General features: G+C 40.1%; 1 protein-coding gene across 1 annotated transcript in view; it reads right to left on the minus strand.

The window, feature by feature from the left end:
• The window catches only part of TNRC6C (trinucleotide repeat containing adaptor 6C), a 1,532,250-nt gene extending 1,512,783 nt beyond the window's left edge, over positions 1–19,467 (minus strand). Inside the window, exon 1 of the mRNA XM_053709646.1 lies at positions 19,243–19,467. The gene's annotated coding sequence lies outside the window, so the exon portion shown is untranslated. The remainder of the gene's footprint in view (positions 1–19,242) is intronic.
• Between the last annotated feature and the right edge of the window lie 1,725 nt (positions 19,468–21,192).

Below are 21,192 nucleotides of genomic sequence, written 5' to 3' on the forward strand. Positions count from 1 at the left end.
AAAACATGGCAGGATATCAAAGCCAGCAGAAGTCTATTCAGAGATGCTTACCATCTCTCCTCTGTATTTCATCCTAACCAAAATAATTCTTGAACTGCCTGACTCACTGCTGCAACTACAATCCATGTGGCAAGCTACCCCAAACCTTATGTCTCTGCTCTCTCAATCCTGCCTTGCACACCTACGCAACATTTCCAGAATTCATCCCTTCCTTTTTTCAAACTAAAAAAATACTATTTAATTTCCTCATTTTCTTGTACATGTGATTATTGCAATCTACTTCTAAATGACCTTAAGTTCTCCGGAGCAGGCCCCTTTTCCTCCTGTACTAGATCTGTTTAGTTTTTTATGTTTTGTATTTTATCACAAATCCTAGTCGTTGTATACCCCTATCTTTGTACACAGTGCCATGGAATTTTTCGGCTCTATACAAATAAGTGATAATGAAAAAGAAAATATGCAAAATATTTCAAGATAGATTAAATATATGCATAAAGTAACATTCCTGCTGCAAGATTAAAGGGATACCAAATCCAAAATGTATCTTTTATGATTCAGATAGGACATGCAATTTTATGTTTAAATATTTTTTATTAAAGTTTGCAAAGATTTATGAAGTACATTTACATCAAAATTTGCCAATTACGTTTTCAAACAAATTGAAAATAAAACACATTGTCATAACAAATAAAGTTTTGAACTTGTATAACTCAAATATTCAAAAATTAGATCTCAGTTCTCCGCAATCATGATGTAAAACATAACATATATGGTTTCCTAGACCTCCCTCTAAGAGACATAAAAGAGAAAGGGGGAGAACTTATCCCCTTGAGCAATATAAGACAAGGAAGGTAAGTTATACCATAAATTTATATTGAAAAAAAAAGGGGGGGATATAACATGGGTAAAGGTGACAACATATCCAGCAACAGCTGGATAAGCTTATCATGGTAGTGCTTTTGAATCTAAGTGTGTAATGCATGTTGATCAAGGTATGGTACTCCTATTGGGTAGATCCCGGTCTGAAGCATCCCCATTTATCCAATAGAACCAGATCTGATGAAATGTGTCCTTGTTGTCTAGGATCCCAGATGCCAATTCGTACATATTGTATGTGTATTCTATCTTATTAATTATTTCAGACTAGGTAGGGACCCCTGTCTTCCAATATTTAGCAATACATGTTCTGGTGACCTTACATAGAATATTGAAAAAGGTATTTAAGTGTTTGTTATATAAGGTGTTGTGATTGTGTAAGAGAACTTGTTGTATAGTGAAATTGATCTCCTCACCTATCAGGTGACCCATGAAAGAAGCCAATCTCATCCAGATTGCATTGACCCTAGCGCAGTCCCACCACATATGGCGATATGTGCCTACTTCCCCGCACCCTCGATAGCATAGTTTGCTGCCTTGTGTGGACATATGTGCGGTCTTAACCGGTGTCAAGTACCATCGGAAAAGTGTTTTCATAACGTTTTCTTTTAAGTCTGCACTCAAAAGGCCTCTATCAGCGGTCTGAAATAGGTGTTCCCAGTCCACTAGGTCTTTAGTCATATTCAAGTCCCTTTCCCAGGCTGTCATAACCGAGGATTTGGTCTTAAGTGGACCAGATTGAATAGTCAAGTATAGTCTGGAAATAGTGTGTTTGGAGCGATGGGGGCTGTTACAAAGTAGTTCCAAAATAGTAGGGGCTCCCTTCTGAGTGTCTCTGAGAAATGATCTGACTGAGGAGCTGAGTTGGAGGTAAAGATACCAATGTATTTGTATTGGTGCTACTTTCTATTGCAATTGATTGAAGGAGAGCAACTTCCCGTTATTTAATATGTCTGCAACTCGGTACAGTCCCTTATTCTCCCACTTCTTAAACTGTGGTCTTAGCTCGTCAGGAAAGATATATTGAATTGGGGTGGAAAGAGAGAATCTTGGCATTAGATCGTTGCCCAATATCACTTTTGACCATGTATGTAAGGTAAGCTCTGAAGTGTAAGGTGTTGGGTGGGATAAAGTGGATTGTTGAATTTTCCTGTCCCAGAAGATTGAATCTGGTTCACCCCAGCCTCCCATCTGGGCCACAATGCATCAGTTGACTTCTGTAAAAGCATTTTATCCTGTGCTATTCTAGCGGCCTTATAGTAATCTAACAATGCCGGTCCTCCAACCCCTCCTAGTGTTTTGTGTCTATTTATTATAAATTTTGATACTCTAGCAGATTTGCTCCCTCTAATGAAGGAGAGAAGCTCAGTTTGCAACTTTTCTATATCAGGCCTGTTGATCTTTATAGGGAGTGATCAAAATAGATATAAAATTCTAGGTAAAATAGTCATTTTGACAGCTGCAAGTCTCCCTAGCCAGGAAAAGTTGTAACTTTTCCATTTCCTAAGGTCTAGTCTGATCTGTTTAAAAAGGGGGATATAGTTGAATTTATATAATAAATTAGTCTGTGGTGGCAGGAAAATTCCTAGATATTTGAGTGTATGTTTCATCCATTTGAAATCGAAATTGGATTCTAATAATTTTTGAGAGTGTAAGGGAATAGCGATAGGTAGGACCTCACATTTATCTGTGTTTATCTTATATCCTGATATAATTGAAAATGTGTCTAAGATCCCATAGAGGTTGGGGAGTGAGATAAGTGGCTTGGTGACGGTTAATAGGATGTCATCTGCAAAGAGCGAAAGCTTATACTCCGAATTTGCTACAGAGACCCCCGAGATATCAGGGTGAGATCTGATTCTGGCTGCTAGTGGCTCTATACAAAGGGCGAATAATAGTGGTGAAAGAGGGCAACCCTGTCTCGTGCCGTTTAGGATTGGAAAACTTTTGGACTTGTATCCAGCTGAGGCTACCTGGGCGAATGGGAGAGAGTATATCGCTTGTAAGGCTGTTATAAATGTACCATCAAACCCCATCATCCCAAGGGTGGTGAACATATATTTCCAATCAATTCTATCAAACGCCTTCTCCGCATCCAATGACAGGAGCAGAGAAGGCGTTTTTGTCTTATCCAACCATTGCACGAGATTTGTCACCTTTCTGATATTATCCGGAGCGTCCCTATCTTTGATGAATCCCACCTGATCAGGATGCACCAGGTGGGGTATAATTAGTTTAAGGCGATTTGCCCAAATCTTTGTAAAGATCTTCAAATCTTGATTTATAAGGGATATCGGGCGATAATTTTTACAAAGTCTATGGTTTCTGCCAGGTTTGGGTATCACTACAATTTTTGCATATAAGAGTTCTGGTGGATAATATGGTTGCAAAATGTGGTAAGGTGAGGGAGCAGCGTGGATCCAAATAGTTTATAGTATTCCCCTGGAAGCCCGTCAGGGCCCGCCGCCTTCCCCGGTTTAAGATCTCGGATCACAGTATCACCTCCGCCGCAGATATCTTAGCATTAAGTGTTTCCCTGTGTTCCCTAGATATTGTGTGCAGGGGGGAATATGTGAAAAATTCTGTCGTGAGAGTTTCTGTTGTGTTATGAATGACTTTGTGTCCGTCGTATAAGTCCCCATAATAGGTTGCAAATGTATCGACTATTTCCTGTGGATGTGAAGTGGAGGTACCCCGAATGGTCTCAATAACTGGGATGGCTGAGGCTCTACATCTTTCCCTGATTTTGTAGGCCATAAATTTATCCGGTTTATTCGCGTAAATGAAATACCGAGATTTCAATTTTTGAGTAGCCCTAGTAGCTTGGGAGTTAAGCATCGACATTAGTAGTTTTTTTTTAGTCTGGAGCATGGTTAGGGTGGAAGTCAATTTCGATAGTCTGTGTTGTCTCTCTAGTAAATTTATTTCCCTATAAAGCTCTTCTAGTTGATTTCTGTATTTTTTGTTTTGGACCGCTTTTTCTTTGATAAGCAATCCCCGTAGCACTACCTTATGTGCTGCCCATATGTTTATTGGATTTAAAGTGGAGTCAGTGTTGATAGTCCAATATTCTGTTAATGCTCGTAGAGTGTTTTCGTGTGCCTGAGGGTTTTTAAGATATGTAGGGTCGAACGTCCAAGTTTTGCTACGTGATGGATCTCTTAGTCCGTCTATCTGTAGGGAAACAATGGAATGATCCGACCATACACAGGCATGGATGTCAGATTTTCGTATTAAGGGTTGAAGAATCTGGCTAACATATACATAGTCTAATCTCAAGTATGAGTTGTGTGTAGCTGAATAGAAAGTAGTATCAGTAGTTGCTCCATATAATGTATCCCATTTATCTATTAGGGAGTGAGGTGATAAGGGATCTTGAATAGATTTGACTAGTCGATTATGTCGGAGTTGCTTGTTAGTCAAAAAGCTATTAGATGTATGTTTAATCAGGGACATAGTGATATTAAAATCCCCTGCTAAAATGATCTTAGTTTGGGACCATTGTGTTAATAGGTGTGCTATATGTCGAAAGAATGAGTGCTGGTTCTCGTTGGGTGCATAGACATTGCATAGAGTGATCTCAGTGTCTAAAATCTGACCCCTGACAATAAGATATCTCCCTTCTGGGTCCTCAATGGTAGATATATGTGTGAAATTAATAGAGGAATGAATTAAAATAGAGACTCCCCTTTTCTTGGTGGATGCCGTGGCATGGTAGTAGGTTGTGAAGTGTCGTGGCCAGTATCTTGGGATATTAGCTTTAAGAAGGTGTGTTTCTTGTAAAAATAATAAGTTTGCCTGCAATGAGGCATATTGGGACATCGCTATCTTACGTTTGGTGTCAGTGTTAAGTCCCCTGACATTATGGGAAAGCAAAGTTATTCTAGGGAACATTGTTTGGTAATGTTGTGTATGTTAGGGCTGCTTAAACTGGTACCTTCTGGTTCCGACCTTTACCTTGCTGGAGTCTTGAATAGTAGTTTCAGTATCAAGGAGCATTACAAAGTTGTCACTGGGGTAAAAAGAAACATTAGAGAAAAAACAGCACATTACATGCAACAGAATAAAAAACAGGTCCCCGTCCCTGAAACAGTCAGCTAGGGGACAACATTGTGAAAATGAACAAATAATCAACAATCAGTATTGCGAGGGGGAAAGGGCACCCCTCCAGCTCACAAGTCAGGTCATATCTAAAGTCAGCTCACAACCTCAACCAAATGAGCGTCATCAAAGTTTGTTTTTGAGTAATTAGTGAAAAGTTCAAAGGCTTCTAAACAACCATCAACTAGGCCGTTAACCGAAATTTGGTAGTGTTACCTCAGTCTCGGGTATCTTTCACATTGAGGAGTCAAGTTCTGTTTCCTCGAGTTTATTTTAGTTAATTTTCTGCCATAATGCTTTGTGTCTGGTTTCTTGTGTTGACTCGCCATTAGAGGGAGCTTCCAGATGTGGTAATGCTGGGGCTTCTAAGCCCAGGACTTTACAAATTTCAGGAATATCTTGCTCTTTGAGGGTTATTATTTTAGAGTCTTTGGTGATGATGAGCGCAAAGGGGAAGCCCCACTTATATGGTATCTGATGTTTCCGGAGCAAAAGCGTAAGGGGCCGTAAGGTACCCCTGCGTTGTAGAGTTTGCAAGCTTAGGTCCTGAAAGAACTGAATCACATTCCCCTGAAATTTGAAGGTAGGATGTCTCCTAGAGGCTTGTAGTATTTTCTCTTTGTCAGGGAAGAAAGTTAATCTGATTACTACATCCCTGGGGGGAAGGCCGTTCTTAGGTTTAGCCTTTAAAGCTCTGTGAGCCCTTTCCACCTGGAAAATATAGTCAGCTGGTTTTTCAGTGATCTGGCTGAAGAGTTGAGATAGATATGCTGGTAGATCTCTAGAAGTGACTTCTTCCGGAATTCCCTTCAGTCTGATGTTGTTACGTCTACTTCTATTTTCGAGGTCCTCCAATTTATCTTGACATTCCGCTATTAGTTGTTGTTGTGAGGAAATTTTTTGTGTCATTTCATCCATGTTTCCCACAATAGAGTCCTGTTGGTCTTCTAGGGTCTCAATTCTCCCCCCCATGTCCACCAAGTCAGATTTGATCTCTGACAAACTGTTAGTGACTGATGTGTGGATAGAGTCAATCTTCTCCCACAATTTCTCAAAGTTATCAGCAATATCCTGCTTAGAGACTAGTGTGCGTAAATCTGCCCTTGTGAGAGGGACACTGTCATCTCGAGGTTGTGTGGGTTCCCCCTCTGATTCCTCTTCTATCTCTGAATCTTTGGGAATTTTATCAGATTGGGTTGTTTTAAAAAAAAGAGGACATATTGGTAGTCTTCAGCGAATTATCGCCCTTCACTGATCTCCTGGCAGCCATGTTTCTGCTTCTAAGATGTGGTTCTGACTGCCGTGGCGGTACAGACGAGTACACGGGAGCACCAAGTCATAAACAATTAATGAAAGTGGGCGTATGTTTATGTCAGCGTTAGGCAGAATATTTGTTTTAATGACTAGATCATTTTTTCATACAGGGAGTGCAGAATTATTAGGCAAGTTGTATTTTTGAGGATTAATTTTATTATTAAACAACAACCATGTTCTCAATGAACCCAAAAAACTCATTAATATCAAAGCTGAATATTTTTGGAAGTAGTTTTTAGTTTGTTTTTAGTTTTAGCTATATATAATAATATATACCCATTTCAATTATTTATTTTTACCAGTGAAACCAATAGAACATCTCAACATTCACAAATATACATTTCTGACATTCAAAAACAAAACAAAAACAAATCAGTGACCAATATAGCCACCTTTCTTTGCAAGGACACTCAAAAGCCTGCCATCCATGGATTCTGTCAGTGTTTTGATCTGTTCACCATCAACATTGCGTGCAGCAGCAACCACAGCCTCCCAGACACTGTTCAGAGAGGTGTACTGTTTTCCCTCCTTGTAAATCTCACATTTGATGATGGACCACAGGTTCTCAATGGGGTTCAGATCAGGTGAACAAGGAGGCCATGTCATTAGATTTTCTTCTTTTATACCCTTTCTTGCCAGCCACGCTGTGGAGTACTTGGACGCGTGTGATGGAGCATTGTCCTGCATGAAAATCATGTTTTTCTTGAAGGATGCAGACTTCTTCCTGTACCACTGCTTGAAGAAGGTGTCTTCCAGAAACTGGCAGTAGGACTGGGAGTTGAGCTTGACTCCATCCTCAACCCGAAAAGGCCCCACAAGCTCATCTTTGATGATACCAGCCCAAACCAGTACTCCACCTCCACCTTGCTGGCGTCTGAGTCGGACTGGAGCTCTCTGCCCTTTACCAATCCAGCCACGGGCCCATCCATCTGGCCCATCAAGACTCACTCTCATTTCATCATTCCATAAAACCTTAGAAAAATCAGTCTTGAGATATTTCTTGGCCCAGTCTTGACGTTTCAGCTTGTGTGTCTTGTTCAGTGGTGGTCGTCTTTCAGCCTTTCTTACCTTGGCCATGTCTCTGAGTATTGCACACCTTGTGCTTTTGGGCACTCCAGTGATGTTGCAGCTCTGAAATATGGCCAAACTGGTGGCAAGTGGCATCTTGGCAGCTGCACGCTTGACTTTTCTCAGTTCATGGGCAGTTATTTTGCGCCTTGGTTTTTCCACACGCTTCTTGCGACCCTGTTGACTATTTTGAATGAAACGCTTGATTGTTCGATGATCACGCTTCAGAAGCTTTGCAATTTTAAGAGTGCTGCATCCCTCTGCAAGATATCTCACTATTTTTGACTTTTCTGAGCCTGTCAAGTCCTTCTTTTGACCCATTTTGCCAAAGGAAAGGAAGTTGCCTAATAATTATGCACACCTGATATAGGGTGTTGATGTCATTAGACCACACCCCTTCTCATTACAGAGATGCACATCACCTAATATGCTTAATTGGTAGTAGGCTTTCGAGCCTATACAGCTTGGAGTAAGACAACATGCATAAAGAGGATGATGTGGTCAAAATACTCATTTGCCTAATAATTCTGCACTCCCTGTATACTTGAGGTTTGGTATAAAGGCAGCGACCAAAAACAGAACGCCATTTAATGGCATATGAATTACCTGAGAGCATATCATTGGAGTCAGTGAGCTGGCTGGTTACACCCTCTATTTTATCTATGTGTTTACATTATTTTCACGATGAGATTGTGTTCCTGCAGTTCAATGCAGTCCTGAATAATTCTGCTGCAGGTGTAATGCTTCTATTGACTTAAAGAGATGTATAAATAAAAGGGTGTATTTTTCCGCCACTTACCCCTCTGCAGGGACTCTTAATATATCTGGATGCCTCTTTTGCTTCTGATTTTCTTATACTTCTGTACACTATCCCAGCATGGATGTCTGTGTATTTTCTTACACCACTTTTATTCAGAGAGGCTACTAGGATTGCTGGCTGTGAGGGCCTCCGTTTTTCTCCTGATTGCAAAAGGCTTATTTTGGCTTCTATTCTCCTCTAAATGATCTCTCAGTGTATGTGTCTACCTTTTTTGGGCTGCCTTTACAAATCCAGCTATTTTTGTCTTCTTTGGGGGGCCTACTCGATCCAGAGTAGGCCGCAGCCGGGGACTTTCCTGAATTTTCCCTGGTTCTCAAATTCAGGTTGAAGTTCCGTTTTTTCTAGTGCTTCCAATTTGATGTTATTTATTACCCCTTAGTTGAGGATGCCAACAAGTAGTAAGTAGTGGCCTCAGTAAGCTGCTTTTTATTAGTTTAATACCCTTTTTTACACATCTCATATGCTGCTGTTTCCTTTGCCAGCTAGCCCGACCTCCAGGGCATGCAATTTTAAAGGGACACTGAACCCAAATTTTGTCTTTTGTAATTCAGAAAGAGCATGCAATTTTAAGCAAATTTCTAATTTACTCCTATTATCAATTTTTCTTTGTTCTCTTGCTATCATTATTTGTAAAAGAAGGCATCTAAGCTTTTTTTTCGGTTTCAGTACTCTGGACAGCACTTTTTTATTGGTGGATGAATTTATCCACCAATCAGCAAGGACAACCCAGGTTGTTCACCAAAAATGGGCCGGCACCTAAACTTACATTCTTGCATTTCAAATAAAGATACCAAGAGAATGAATAAAATTTGATAATAGGAGTAAATTAGAAAGTTGCTTAAAATTTCATGCTCAATCTGAATCACGAAAGAAAAATTTTGGTTACAGTGTCCCTTTAAGCAACTTTCTAATTTACTCCTATTATCAATTTTTCTTCTTTCTTTGGCTATTTTTATTTAAAAAAGCAGGAATGTAAAGTTTAGGAGCCAGCCCATTTTTGGTTCAGAACCTGGGTTACACTTGCTTATTGGTTGACTGAATGTAGTCACCAATAAACAAGCGCTTGGTTAAACAAATAGTATTAAAGGGTCGATAGTCTAAAAATGACACTATCAAATTAAAGCATACATTTTTTAAAAAAATTTTTTTTAACTACAATGGCCATTTAAACAATGTATTAAATAAGACCTGCAACCAAAGCCCATTATTTAAAGAGACAGTATACACCAATTTTCATCTAACTGCATGTAATAGACACTACTATAAAGAAGAATATGCACAGATACTGATCTAAAAATCCAGTATAAAACTTTCCTTAGAAGCTCACAATTTAGGCTGGGACACCCATTTAAAGGGCTGAGAGAGGAGGAAGAGAAGACACTCCTACCCTTCCATGCATAAGAAAAGGCCCATTAAACAGAAGAAAGCTGCAGACTTCAGTTTACATCTGATACTTTGGGGCTTGGTCAGAAGTCTAAAAATCAGCAGGTTATTAAAAAATAAGCAAAAATAATCATTGTTACAAAACCACTCCCAGATAGGCTATATAAATGGATCATCTACAAAACATTTATCCAAACAAAAAATCTAGTTTACAATGTCACTTTAATAGCATTTTAAAAGTATAAATGTGTTACTAAATTTTGTATAGTTCTGCAAAGCCAAACCGGTCTAAGGACACAGTATTTACCCAATCTCCCTATCGGAGACCCTATGTAAATAAACAAGACCTTACATCACATAGAAGTGTTAGAGGACATAAACCCATCTATTCTTTTTCTGTATTGGCCATACTGGTAGAGAAAACTCTATGCAAACGGATTGGGACCAAAAAAGGTTTGGATTTTGGAATATTTCCAACTTTAAAATGGGACAGTTTGGAGAGGGGGTGGAATAGGGTTGCCACCTCAGCCATGTTTTCCTGGATACACATGCTGCAGGGTGTATAGGAAGGAACATGTATTGTGTTTCTGGACAGCACTTTTCATATGCACTATACATATTCCTTCCTGCACACGCTGCAGCATGTGTAACTTAAAGTGTCCAGGAAAACATAGCTGAGGTGGCAACCATAGGGTGGAACCAAGTGTAAACAACAATATCTTATGACATTTAGGCAATATTTACATGTCATAATACAACATACATTTAAACTTAAGGTTGTTTTATATAATGTTTAATACTTGTGTATACATAGTACAGTACTTTAAAGGGACACGGAACCCAATTTTTTTTATTTTGTGCTTCAGATAGAGCATGTAATTTTAAGCAACTTTCTAATTTACTCTCTATTATAATTTTTTTTCTTTGTTCTTTTGCTATCTTTATTTGAAAAGGGCATCTAAGTTTTTTGGTTCAGTACTCTGGACAGCACTTTTTTATTGGTGGATGAATTTATCCACCAATCAGCAAGGACAACCCAGGTTGTTCACCAAAAATGGGCCGGCATCTAAACTTACATTCTTACATTTCAAATAAAGATACCAAGAGAATGAAGAAAATTTGATAATAGGAGTAAATTAAGAAAGTTGCTTAAAATTTCATGCTCTATCTGAACCATTAAAGAAAAAAAATTGGGTTCAGTGTCCCTTTAATCAGAAAGGTAATATTTGCTGTTTTAAAGTAATATAGACTATTACTTGCATTGTAGAACACACACACACAAAACAGACAGAGAAGATTGTGAATTAAAGGCAGGGGAAAAGTAATTTATTTATATATATATATATATTGACACTATGTCCGAGGAAGGGGCTAAACCCCCGAAAACGTTCACATCTTAGGAAATAAACCTTTGAAAAAGTCCTGGTGAGTGTACTCTTCTTTTGCTTCTACAACTCTGTTGCACCCCAGGCATTTGTGACCTGGTATCTGGAGTGTTTGTCTTCTATACAATTATATACAGTATCTCACAAAAGTGAGTACCACCCCTCACATTTTGGTAAATATTTTATTATATCTTTTCATGTGACAACACTGAACAAATGACACGTTGCTACAATGTAAAGTAGTAGTTATACAGCTTGTATAACAGTGTAAATTTGCTGTCCCTTCAAAATAACTCAACACACAGCAATTAATGTCTAAACCGTTGGCAACAAAAGTGAGTACACCCCTAAGAGAAAATGTCCAAATTGGGCCAATCAGCCATTTCCAGTGTCAGGTTACTCATTAGTGTTACAAGGTCTAAGGTGTGAATGGGGAGCAGGTGTGTTAAATTTGGTGTTATACCTCTGAAAAAAAATAATTGTTGCTCTACATAAAGATGGCCTAGGCTATAAGAAGATTGCCAAAACCCTAAAACTGAGATGCAGCAAGGTGAGCAAGACCATACAGCGGTTTCACAGGACAGGTTCCACTCAGAACAGGCCACGCCATGGTCGACCAAAAAAGTTGAGCGCACATGCTCAGCATCATATCCACAGGTTTTCTTTGGGAAATATACGTATGAGTGCTGCCAGCATTGCTGCAGAGGCTGAAGGGGGTCACCCTGTCAGTGCTCAGACCATACGCCGCACACTGCATCAAATTGGTCTGCATGGCTGTCGTCCCAGAAGGAAGCCTCTTATAAAGATAATGCACAAGAAAGCCAGCAAACAGTTTGCTGAAGACAAGCAGACTAAAGATTACTGCAACCATGTCCTGTGGTTCGATGGGACCAAGATAAACTTATTTGGTTCAGATGGTGTCAAGCATGTGTGGCAGCAACCAGGTGAGGAGTACAAAAACAAGTGTGTCTTGCCTACAGTCAAGCATGGTGGTGGCAGTGTCATGGTTGGGCCTGCATGAGTGCTGCCGGCACTGGGGAGCTACAGTTAATTGAGGGAACCATGAATGCCAACATGTACTGTAACATACTGAAGCAGAGCATGATCCCCTCCCTTCAGAGACTGGTCCGCAGGGCAGTATTCCAACATGATAACGACCCAAAACACACCTCCAAGACGACCACTGCCTTGCTTAAGAAGCTGAGGGTAAAGCTGATGGACTGGCTAAGCATGTCTCCAGACCTAAACCTTATTGAGCATCTGTGGGGCATCATCCTCAAACGGAAGGTGGGGGAGCGCAAGGCCTCTAACATCCACCAGCTCCGTGATGTTGACATGGAGGAGTGGAAGAGGACTCCAGTGGCAACCTGTGAAGCTCTGGTGAACTCCATGCCCAAGAGGGTTAAGACAGTGCTGGAACATAATGGTTGCCACACAAAATATTGACACTTTGGGCCCAATTTGGACATTTCCACTTTCCACTAACGAGTCACATGACACCGGGGAGGGAAAATGGCTAATTGGGCCCAATCTGGACATTTAAACTTAGGGGTGTACTCACTTTTGTTGCCAACGGTTTAGACATTAATGGTTGTCTGTTGAGTTATTTTGAGGGGACAGCAAATTTACACTGTTATACAAGCTGTACACTCACTACTTTACATTGTACCAAAGTGTCATTTGTTCAGTGTTGTCACATGAAAAGATATAATAAAATATTTACAAAAATGTGAGGGGTGTAAGATACTGTATATATACACAGTGGATATAAAAAGTCTACACACCCCTGTTAAAATGTCAGGTTTCTGGGATGTAAAAAAAATGAGACAAAGATAAATAATTTCAGAACTTTTTCCACCTTTAATGTGACCTATAAACTGTACAACTTGATTGAAAAACAAACTAAAACTTCTAGGTGGAGGAAAGTAAAAATAAAATAATATGGTTGCATAAGTGTGCACACCCTCTTATAACTGGGGATGTAGCTGTGTTTAGAATTGAGCAATCACATTTAAAATCATGTTAAATAGGAGTCAGTACACACCTGTCGTCATGTAAAATGCTTCTGATAAACCCCAAATAAAGTTCAGCTGTTCTAGTAGGTCTTTCCTGACATTTTCTTAGTCGCAACCTACAGCAAAAGCCATGGTTCGCAGAGTGCTTCCAAAGCATCAGAGGGATCTCATTGTTAAAAGGTATCAGTCAGGAGAATGGTACAAAAGAATTTCCAAGGCATTAGATATACCATGGAACACGGTCATCATCAAGTGAAGAAAATATGACGAAACAGTGACATTACCAAGAACTGGATGTCCCTCCAAATTTGATGAAAAGGCGAGAAGAAAACTGGTCGGGAGGCTGCTAAGAGGCCTACAGCAACATTAAAGGAGCTGCATGAATATCTGGCAAGTACTGGCTGTGTGGTGCATGTGACAACAATCGCCCGTATTCTTCATATGTTTGGCTATGGGGTAGAGTGGCAAGATGGAAGCCTTTGCTTACGAAAAAAAAACATCCAAGCCCAGCTAAATTTTGCAAAAACACATCTGAAGTCTCCCAAAAGCATGTCGCAAAAGGTGTTCTGGTTTGATAAAACCAAGATTATTTGGCCATAATTCCAAAAGATATGTTTGGCGCAAAAACAACACTACATATAACCAAAAGAACACCATGCCCACAGTGAAGCATTTTGGTGGCAGCATCATGCTTTGGGTCTGTTTTTCTTCAGCTGGAACTGGGGCCTTAGTCAAGGTAGAGGGAATTATTTACAGTTCCAAATAACAGACAATATTGGCACAAAACCTTCAGGCTTCTGCTAGAAAGCTGAACATGAAGAGGAACTTCATCTTTCAGCATGACAACACCCCAAAGCATATATCTAAATCAACAAAGGAATGGCTTCACCAGAAGAAGATTAAAGTTTTGGAATGGCCCAGTCAGAGTCCAGACCTGAATCCAATCGAAAATCTGTGTGGTGAGCTTAAAGGGACATAATACTCATATGCTAAATCACTTGAAACTGATACACTATAACTGTAAAAAGCTGACAGGAAAATATCACCTGAGCATCTCTATGTAAAAAAGGAAGATATTTTACCTCACAATCTCCTCAGCTCAGCAGAGTAAGTTCTGTGTAAAAAGTTATACTCAGCTGCTCCCAGCTGCAGGTAAAAAAAAAAAAATGAAGAAATTAACTGCAGCCAATCAGCATCAGCAGTGCTGAGGTCATGAACTCTTTTACTGTGATCTCATGAGATTTGACTTAGCTCTCATGAGATTTCATAGTAAGCATCCTTTACCTGATTGGTGAAATGATATAAGAGTGCACGAGGCTCATCCCCTAAGCTGTCCTAGGACAGACATACTAATATGCTGCTTAGAAATCCTTTACAATGGGAGGTGGCTACTGAGGAACTTTTAAGGTAAAATATCTTTATTTTTTACATAGAGATGTTCAGGAGATATTTTCTAGTCAGCTTTTTACAGCTATGCTGCATCACTTTCAAATGTTTAAACATTTGGGTATTATGGCCCTTTAAGTGGGCTGTGCACAAGAGATGCCCTCACAATCTGACAGATTTGGAGTGTTTTTGCAAAGAAGAGTGGGCAAATCTTGCCAAGTCAAAATGTGCCATGCTGAAAAACTCATACCCAAAAAGACTGAGTGCTGTAATAAAATCAAAGGGTGCTTAAACAAAGTATTAGTTTAAGGGTGTGCACACTTATGCAACCATATTATTTTAGTTTTTTATTTCTACTTCCTTCCACCTAAAAGATTTTAGTTTGTTTTGCAATTGAGTTGTACAGTTTATAGGTCACATTAAAGGTGGAAAAAGTTCTGAAATTATTTATCTTTGTCTCATTTTTTTACATCACAGAAACATGACATTTTAACAGGGGTGTGTAGACTTTTTATATCCAATATATATATTAAAACGTAAAATTGATTTGATTTATAGAACAGGATAATGGGAGTATACATGGTAACATGAGGCTCTTAGTAAAACGGGCTGAAGTCCAAGGAGGTATTCAGACCCCTTGGAGCCAGTGTGTCCAGCCGATAGATCCACCTACTTTCAAGTTGTAATAGTCTCTTAGCCCTGTTGCCACCTCTAGACATGGAGGGCACATGGTCGATTATCTTGGATCTTATGCTTGAGACGGCATGTTTATAGTTTGAACAGTGGCGTGCCACTGGCTGGTCCGATTCACCCTTTGTCAGGGCCTCCCGTATGGCACACCTGTAATTGGCCATTCTTTCCCAGAAGGTGGTTACCGTTTTGCCGACATAAACCCTAGAACATGGGCATATTAAAATGTATACAACAAAAGTACTTCTGCATGTCAGTCAAATCAAATCAATTTTGCGTTTTAATCAACATCTGCTGATGGGTTCTTGCTATTTATTAAAGTTTCTAACAGACATCATGGAGACGTGATGCCATATAGTAATAGCTTGATTTACCTTTTTGACCAACATCATCCCATTGTGTAATCTTTTGTTCACATAACATTAATTACGCTGTTTAGTTTCACTTATTTGTGATATGTGCTTCTATTTTTTTTTTATGCCTTTTATATGCCCTGTATATCAAATGATATTTTTTCTGATGTTTTTTGTTTGTGTGTTTCACACAGTATTTTGTCATCATAGGTGTGGGCTAGTTGAGGTTTATTAGGAATTCTATTTTGAATTGTGTTAGTGTGATCTTTTGAATGATCACACATTTACAGCCCTATATACCTGCGTTGAACTAACTGTCTGATACATTCACATACTATACATAGTTACCGTTGTTAGGTGACTGCTGCACTCATATGTTTGACATTATGCATAGGGTGTTTACATTTGTTGCCTTGACAACATTGTCACCTCTTACAGAGCGCCTTGTGCGCTTGCGCATTATGTCCGTATGTATCCATCAGTTACCTGCGATCGGGTTATGCGTCTCACTGCATTGTGTACAGACGTTACTATGACAACGTCGGCACTCACAACATGACGCTTGGTACGTTGGTGTGCCATTATGACGTCAGTGTAGCGTGTTGGATAGTGACACGAGTGTTCAGATGGCGGTAACTATACATACCCTCCCAGCAGTGCACCGTGGCATTATTGCTTGTGGGTGAGATTGTGCTGTCCTTTTTGGACTATATATATATATATATATATATTATTTATTTTTAAATCAAAACGTTTGGATTTCAGAATTCCAAATTTGGACCTGTATTTATAGGGTGAAGGAGTGATATGGTAACCTTAAACATCTCGTGCGGAAACCCTTGATTTGTTTCACATGCCTATGGTTTTACCAGGTATTCCACTGCTGCTACATTGCTATCTGGGTGTATGACCAATTATTTTTATTAGGGCCTTATTTCATTGTCATTTTAATTAATTGAATACTAATTATAGGGATCTGAGACCCCTCATTTGAACTCATTCTTCCTCTAGAAATAGTGCTATAGTGCCTAGTTAGCATAGGTGATCACTATTACAATAGTAATATATTATAGAGACTCTAGAATGTGGAGGACAACACTATGTCATCTTTTGTATTAAAGTGACAAGGATGCTCTCCAGCCACAGTGGAGGAAAATAAAGAAAGCAAATAGTTGCAAAGAAAAATGTGCATTATATTGTAAGAAAAAACATAATAAAAAAAAAATGAAAGGACATGAAATTCAACTGAGAAGAACTTTGAAGGCAACGTTTGTTTTGCATTAAAGGGATACTAAACTCATTTTTTTTCTTTCATGATTCAGATAGAGCAGCAATTGCAAACCACTTTCTAATTTACTCCTATTATCATTTTTCCTTCGTTCTCTTGGTATCTTTATTTAAAAAGCAGACATGAAAGCTTAGTAGCCAGCCCATTTTAGGTTCAGTACCTGGGTAGCGCTTGCCGATTGGTGGCTAAATGTAGCCACCAATCAGCAAGCGCTATTCAGGGTGCTGAACCAAAAATGGCAGGCTCCTAAGCGTTCATTCCTGCGTTTCCAAATAAAGATACCAAAAGAACGAAAAAGAAAATGATAATAGGAGTAAATTAGAAAGTTGCTGCTCTATCTGAATCATAGAAGAAAAAAAATGGATTTAGTGTCCCTTGAAGAAAAAAAAATGCTTTGACTGTTTTTTGTTTTATTTGTGTTTGTTTTTTTGCTGAACTTTTCAATCGACCCTAGCTGCAGATCAGCAAAAAAACCTTTGCCACTGACTGGTGGGTACATTCCTCTGCACTACCCTAAATGACAGTCGTTAGTTCGCTGAACACATCAAACAATCAGCGTGCATGTCAGCTCTAAAATCAGCATCAAGTTTTTAAAGGGATATTGAACCCAAATGTTTTTCTTTCATGATTCAGCGCATGCAATTTTAAGCAACTTTCTTATTCGCTCCTGTTATCAATTTTTATTTGTTTTCCTGGTATCTTTATTTGAATGTAAGCTTATGAGCCGGCCCATCTTTGGTTCAAACAAATAAAACAAAACAAAAATGCTTTTTCAAATCAAAGATACCAAGAAAATTTGACAACAAAACTAAATTATAAAGTTGCTTAAATTGCATGCTCTATCTGAATCATAAAAGAAAAAATATTGGGTTCAGTATCCCTTTAAAACTTGCTGTGTGAATCTGTTGTATAGATAAATAGCTGATTTATTCAGAGAGAAATGTTTATTGTAATATATGTTTATAAATGTCTAATGCCTTGCTAGATAAAAGTGGAAACATAAGGATGTGCGGAAATTACTTCAGGGTGAATGTATGAAGTAGGGATTCTCTAAGGCTGCGTTCGGGCAGCGCTCCAAGCGAACTGGAACTCGCTTGGAGCGTTTTTCTCACACTTGCAAGTGAGATGCCTGGCGTTTTTTGAGCGCTCTGATGACGTAAGTCCCAGCGCTTCCAGTGTGCTGGAAAAGCTGGGACTTTTCAGAGCAAGCTCAAACGCTTGGCAACATGGCAGCCTCCACACACATGTTGCTGTGGAGGCTGCCATGTTTTTATAAGCAGCAGAGGGACCGGTGAGGCGGATAAGCCTGACAGCAGCATTTAGTACAGGGCAAAGTGGTTTAGCAACCTATCTCCACCTTGCCCTGTACTAAATGCTGCTGTCAGGCTTATCCGGTGTTATTGTTTCCCCAGTGTCTCTGGTTTCCCCTGCCTCTCGGCAAACATCGGAACTCTGACCCACCTCCATTCACTTGCTCTCAGCTCAGCACCTGTAGTATTATTAGCTGAATGGGGCAGGATAAGCTACAGGGGCTGAGCTGAGAGCAGCTGAATGGAGGTGGGTCAGGGTTCCGATGTTTGCCGAGAGGCAGGGGAAACCATTCTCGGACAACGGTGTTGTATAAAAATAATCCTCCACTTAGACACATACAAATTAAAAGAGAGACACAATTTGTACGGTCAGCTACAAGGGAGCTTGGTAAAAACGATTGCATGCACAAAGTCCATTATTGTGCAGCAGATCCCTTTGCGCATGCGATCGTTTTCTCTAAGCTCCCTTGCTTGTGACGTCACCCAGCGCCACGTCATCGCTGGAAGTGAAGCGCTCCCACTAGCTCCTGAGCGCTGCCCGAACGCGGCCTTAAAGGGTGCCACAGTCTACTACTATCTGTCTGGGGCTGTAACAAATAATAAGTGCTGGGTTAAAGGTGCTGAGCGTACAAAATAGTTAAAAAAAATAAAAAAAACTCTACATGAAGCAATGCATTGTTCTGTTTGCCTAATACAGGGATGGGGGACCTTGGCCCTCCAGATGTTTCAGAACTACATTTTCTATGATGCTCAACTGGACTTCAGAGTGTCTAAGCATCATGGGTAATGTAGTTCTGAAACATCAGGAGTGCCACAGAAAATATAACACATTTTTACCGCTCATTTCAGTCTCCTAAATTGATCATGACCTCTTTTTCACAGGATAAATATTTCAATGTAACTCCTTCACTGCCAATGAGAGCTGCAAAGTAAGTGGGTTAGATTGGTGGTAAAATGACAGCTGAGACATTCTGACACCCTTTAGCTGCTAAAATGCACTGCAATTCCGTTTAGCCGCATCTGCAAGGGTTAAATTAGTCATATGAAAATTAAAAGGGTTAACATAACACCCAACAGCCGATTTCTGACATTTTTTCTGAGGTAAATGCAAACATCGTAACATCCCCAGCAATCACTCAACGCATCACGCACATTCGCGGCCACTGACTGACGGTATCGAATCATGTATCATATGATTAGCAAGCGGCTGTCAGTGACCGAGGCCACAAGTAGCTAAATGCCTTAGGATTTACCTGCTCTCCTCTCCCCCGGGCTCTCGGAGGTCGTTCACACTCAGCGCTCGGTATCTTTCCTTGCCTCTGGTGTCGGTCCCGGAGGAGGCAACCGCTGGAATACCCGTAGGGATCCAGGGAGGCGGGGATCCAGCACAGAGGAGTTATTCCTCCGGGCTATGTGACAGAAAACTGCTCGATATATGGATGGCTTCCACTAAGATGTCGATTTCTAAATACAAGAAAATCCACAGGAGAGGGCGGGGCTAGGGAAATGAGAGAAAAGCAGTACGCGACACCATTGGCTGAATGCTTCTTAGAGCAGGCGACAACATGGAGCTGGGCGGGAAAACTGGGCGGCGCGAGGCAGAGAAGTGAACAAGCTCTACAAAATAGAAGGCGTGTCAATTTGATTGACATTGCATCGTATCCAATTGGAGAAAGCATACTGCAAACATGCTGCTAGTCCCTGCAAAGGAAGGCGGGGAATTGGTTGTTTATGGTTTTTTACTCGCTTTGACAGCTCTGACAGATGTGAAATTGCGCACGCGCATCGTGAAAATATTACGCGTGGTCCTCAAGCGCTGTTCCTAGCAAGGCGACGGCGAGTGCTAAGGAGAAATTAATTCAGCTTCAATTTTGTCGCCGATACCAAGTTATAACACAATGGTAGATAAAAAAAACTGCGTCATTTGGCAGTGTCATATGACTGTATAGCAGTAAAGCTATAGCTTAAAAGCTTTCTGTCACCAAATATTTGGAATCACCTGACTCATTTATTGAAATTTTGACTCGAACCTCTGATCTTTTCATATAGCTGTAATATATTTGTGTAAAACTTTAGCTAAAGCCATTTTTCTTGGTTCTCTTTCTATATTTAAAAAGTAGCAATGTAAAGTTTAGGAACTGGCCCATTTTTAGTTCAGAACTTGGGCTTCACTTGCTTATTGGTGGCTAAATGTAGCCACCAATAAGCAACTGCTATCCAGGGTTCTGAAAGTAAAATGGGCCTGCTCCTAAACTTTATATTCCTGCTTTTTAAATATAGATAGCAAGAGAACAAAGAAAATTGCTTAAAACTGCATGTTTTGTCAGGATCATGAAAGAAAAAAATTGGGTTTAGTATTCTTTAAAAAAAAAATCTCTGGTGTCAGAAACACAAAACCTCCTTCCACAATGGATCTAGTTGCAGAGGAATAATACTAAGTTTCTATGGCCTAGATTACGAGTTTTGCGTTAGAGGCTGTGCGGTGCTAAGTTGCTAACAAGCAGTTTTGTCTCACCGCTCATTTACATGCAGCGCTGGTATTACGAGTTTTCAGAAACCCGTCGTTAAAAGACAAGAAGGGAGCGCTGAACAAAATTTTGCTCATTACCGCACTCCAATACCAGCGCTGCTTAAGTCAGCGGTGAGCTGGTCGTATGTGCTCGTACACGAATTCCCCATAGGAATCAACGGGGAGAGCCGGCTGAAAAAAAGTCTAACACCTGCAAAAAAGCAGCATAAAGCTCCCTAACGCAGCCCCATTGATTCCTATAGGGAAATAAAAGTTTTGTCTACACCTAACACCCTAACATGAACCCCGAGTCTAAACACCCCTAATCTTACACTTATTAACCTCTAATCTGCCGCTACGGACACCGCCGCCACCTACATTATAGTTATCAACCCCAAATCTGCTGCCCCCAACATCGCCGGCACCTATATTATATTTATTAACCCCTAATCTGCCGCCCCCAATGTCGCTGCACCCTACCTACATTATTAACCCCCAATCTGCCGCCCCCAGTGTTGCCGCCACTATAATAAACATATTAACCCCTAAACCGCTGCACTCCTGCCTCGCAAACATTAGTTAATATTATTAACCCCTAATCTGTCGGCCCTAACATCACCGCCACCTTCCTACATTTATTAACCCCTAATCTGCCGCCCCCAACGTCGCCGCCACTCTATTAAAGTTATTAACC

Source organism: Bombina bombina, chromosome 1, assembly GCF_027579735.1.
Source record: "Bombina bombina isolate aBomBom1 chromosome 1, aBomBom1.pri, whole genome shotgun sequence".
Lineage (NCBI taxonomy): Eukaryota > Metazoa > Chordata > Amphibia > Anura > Bombinatoridae > Bombina > Bombina bombina.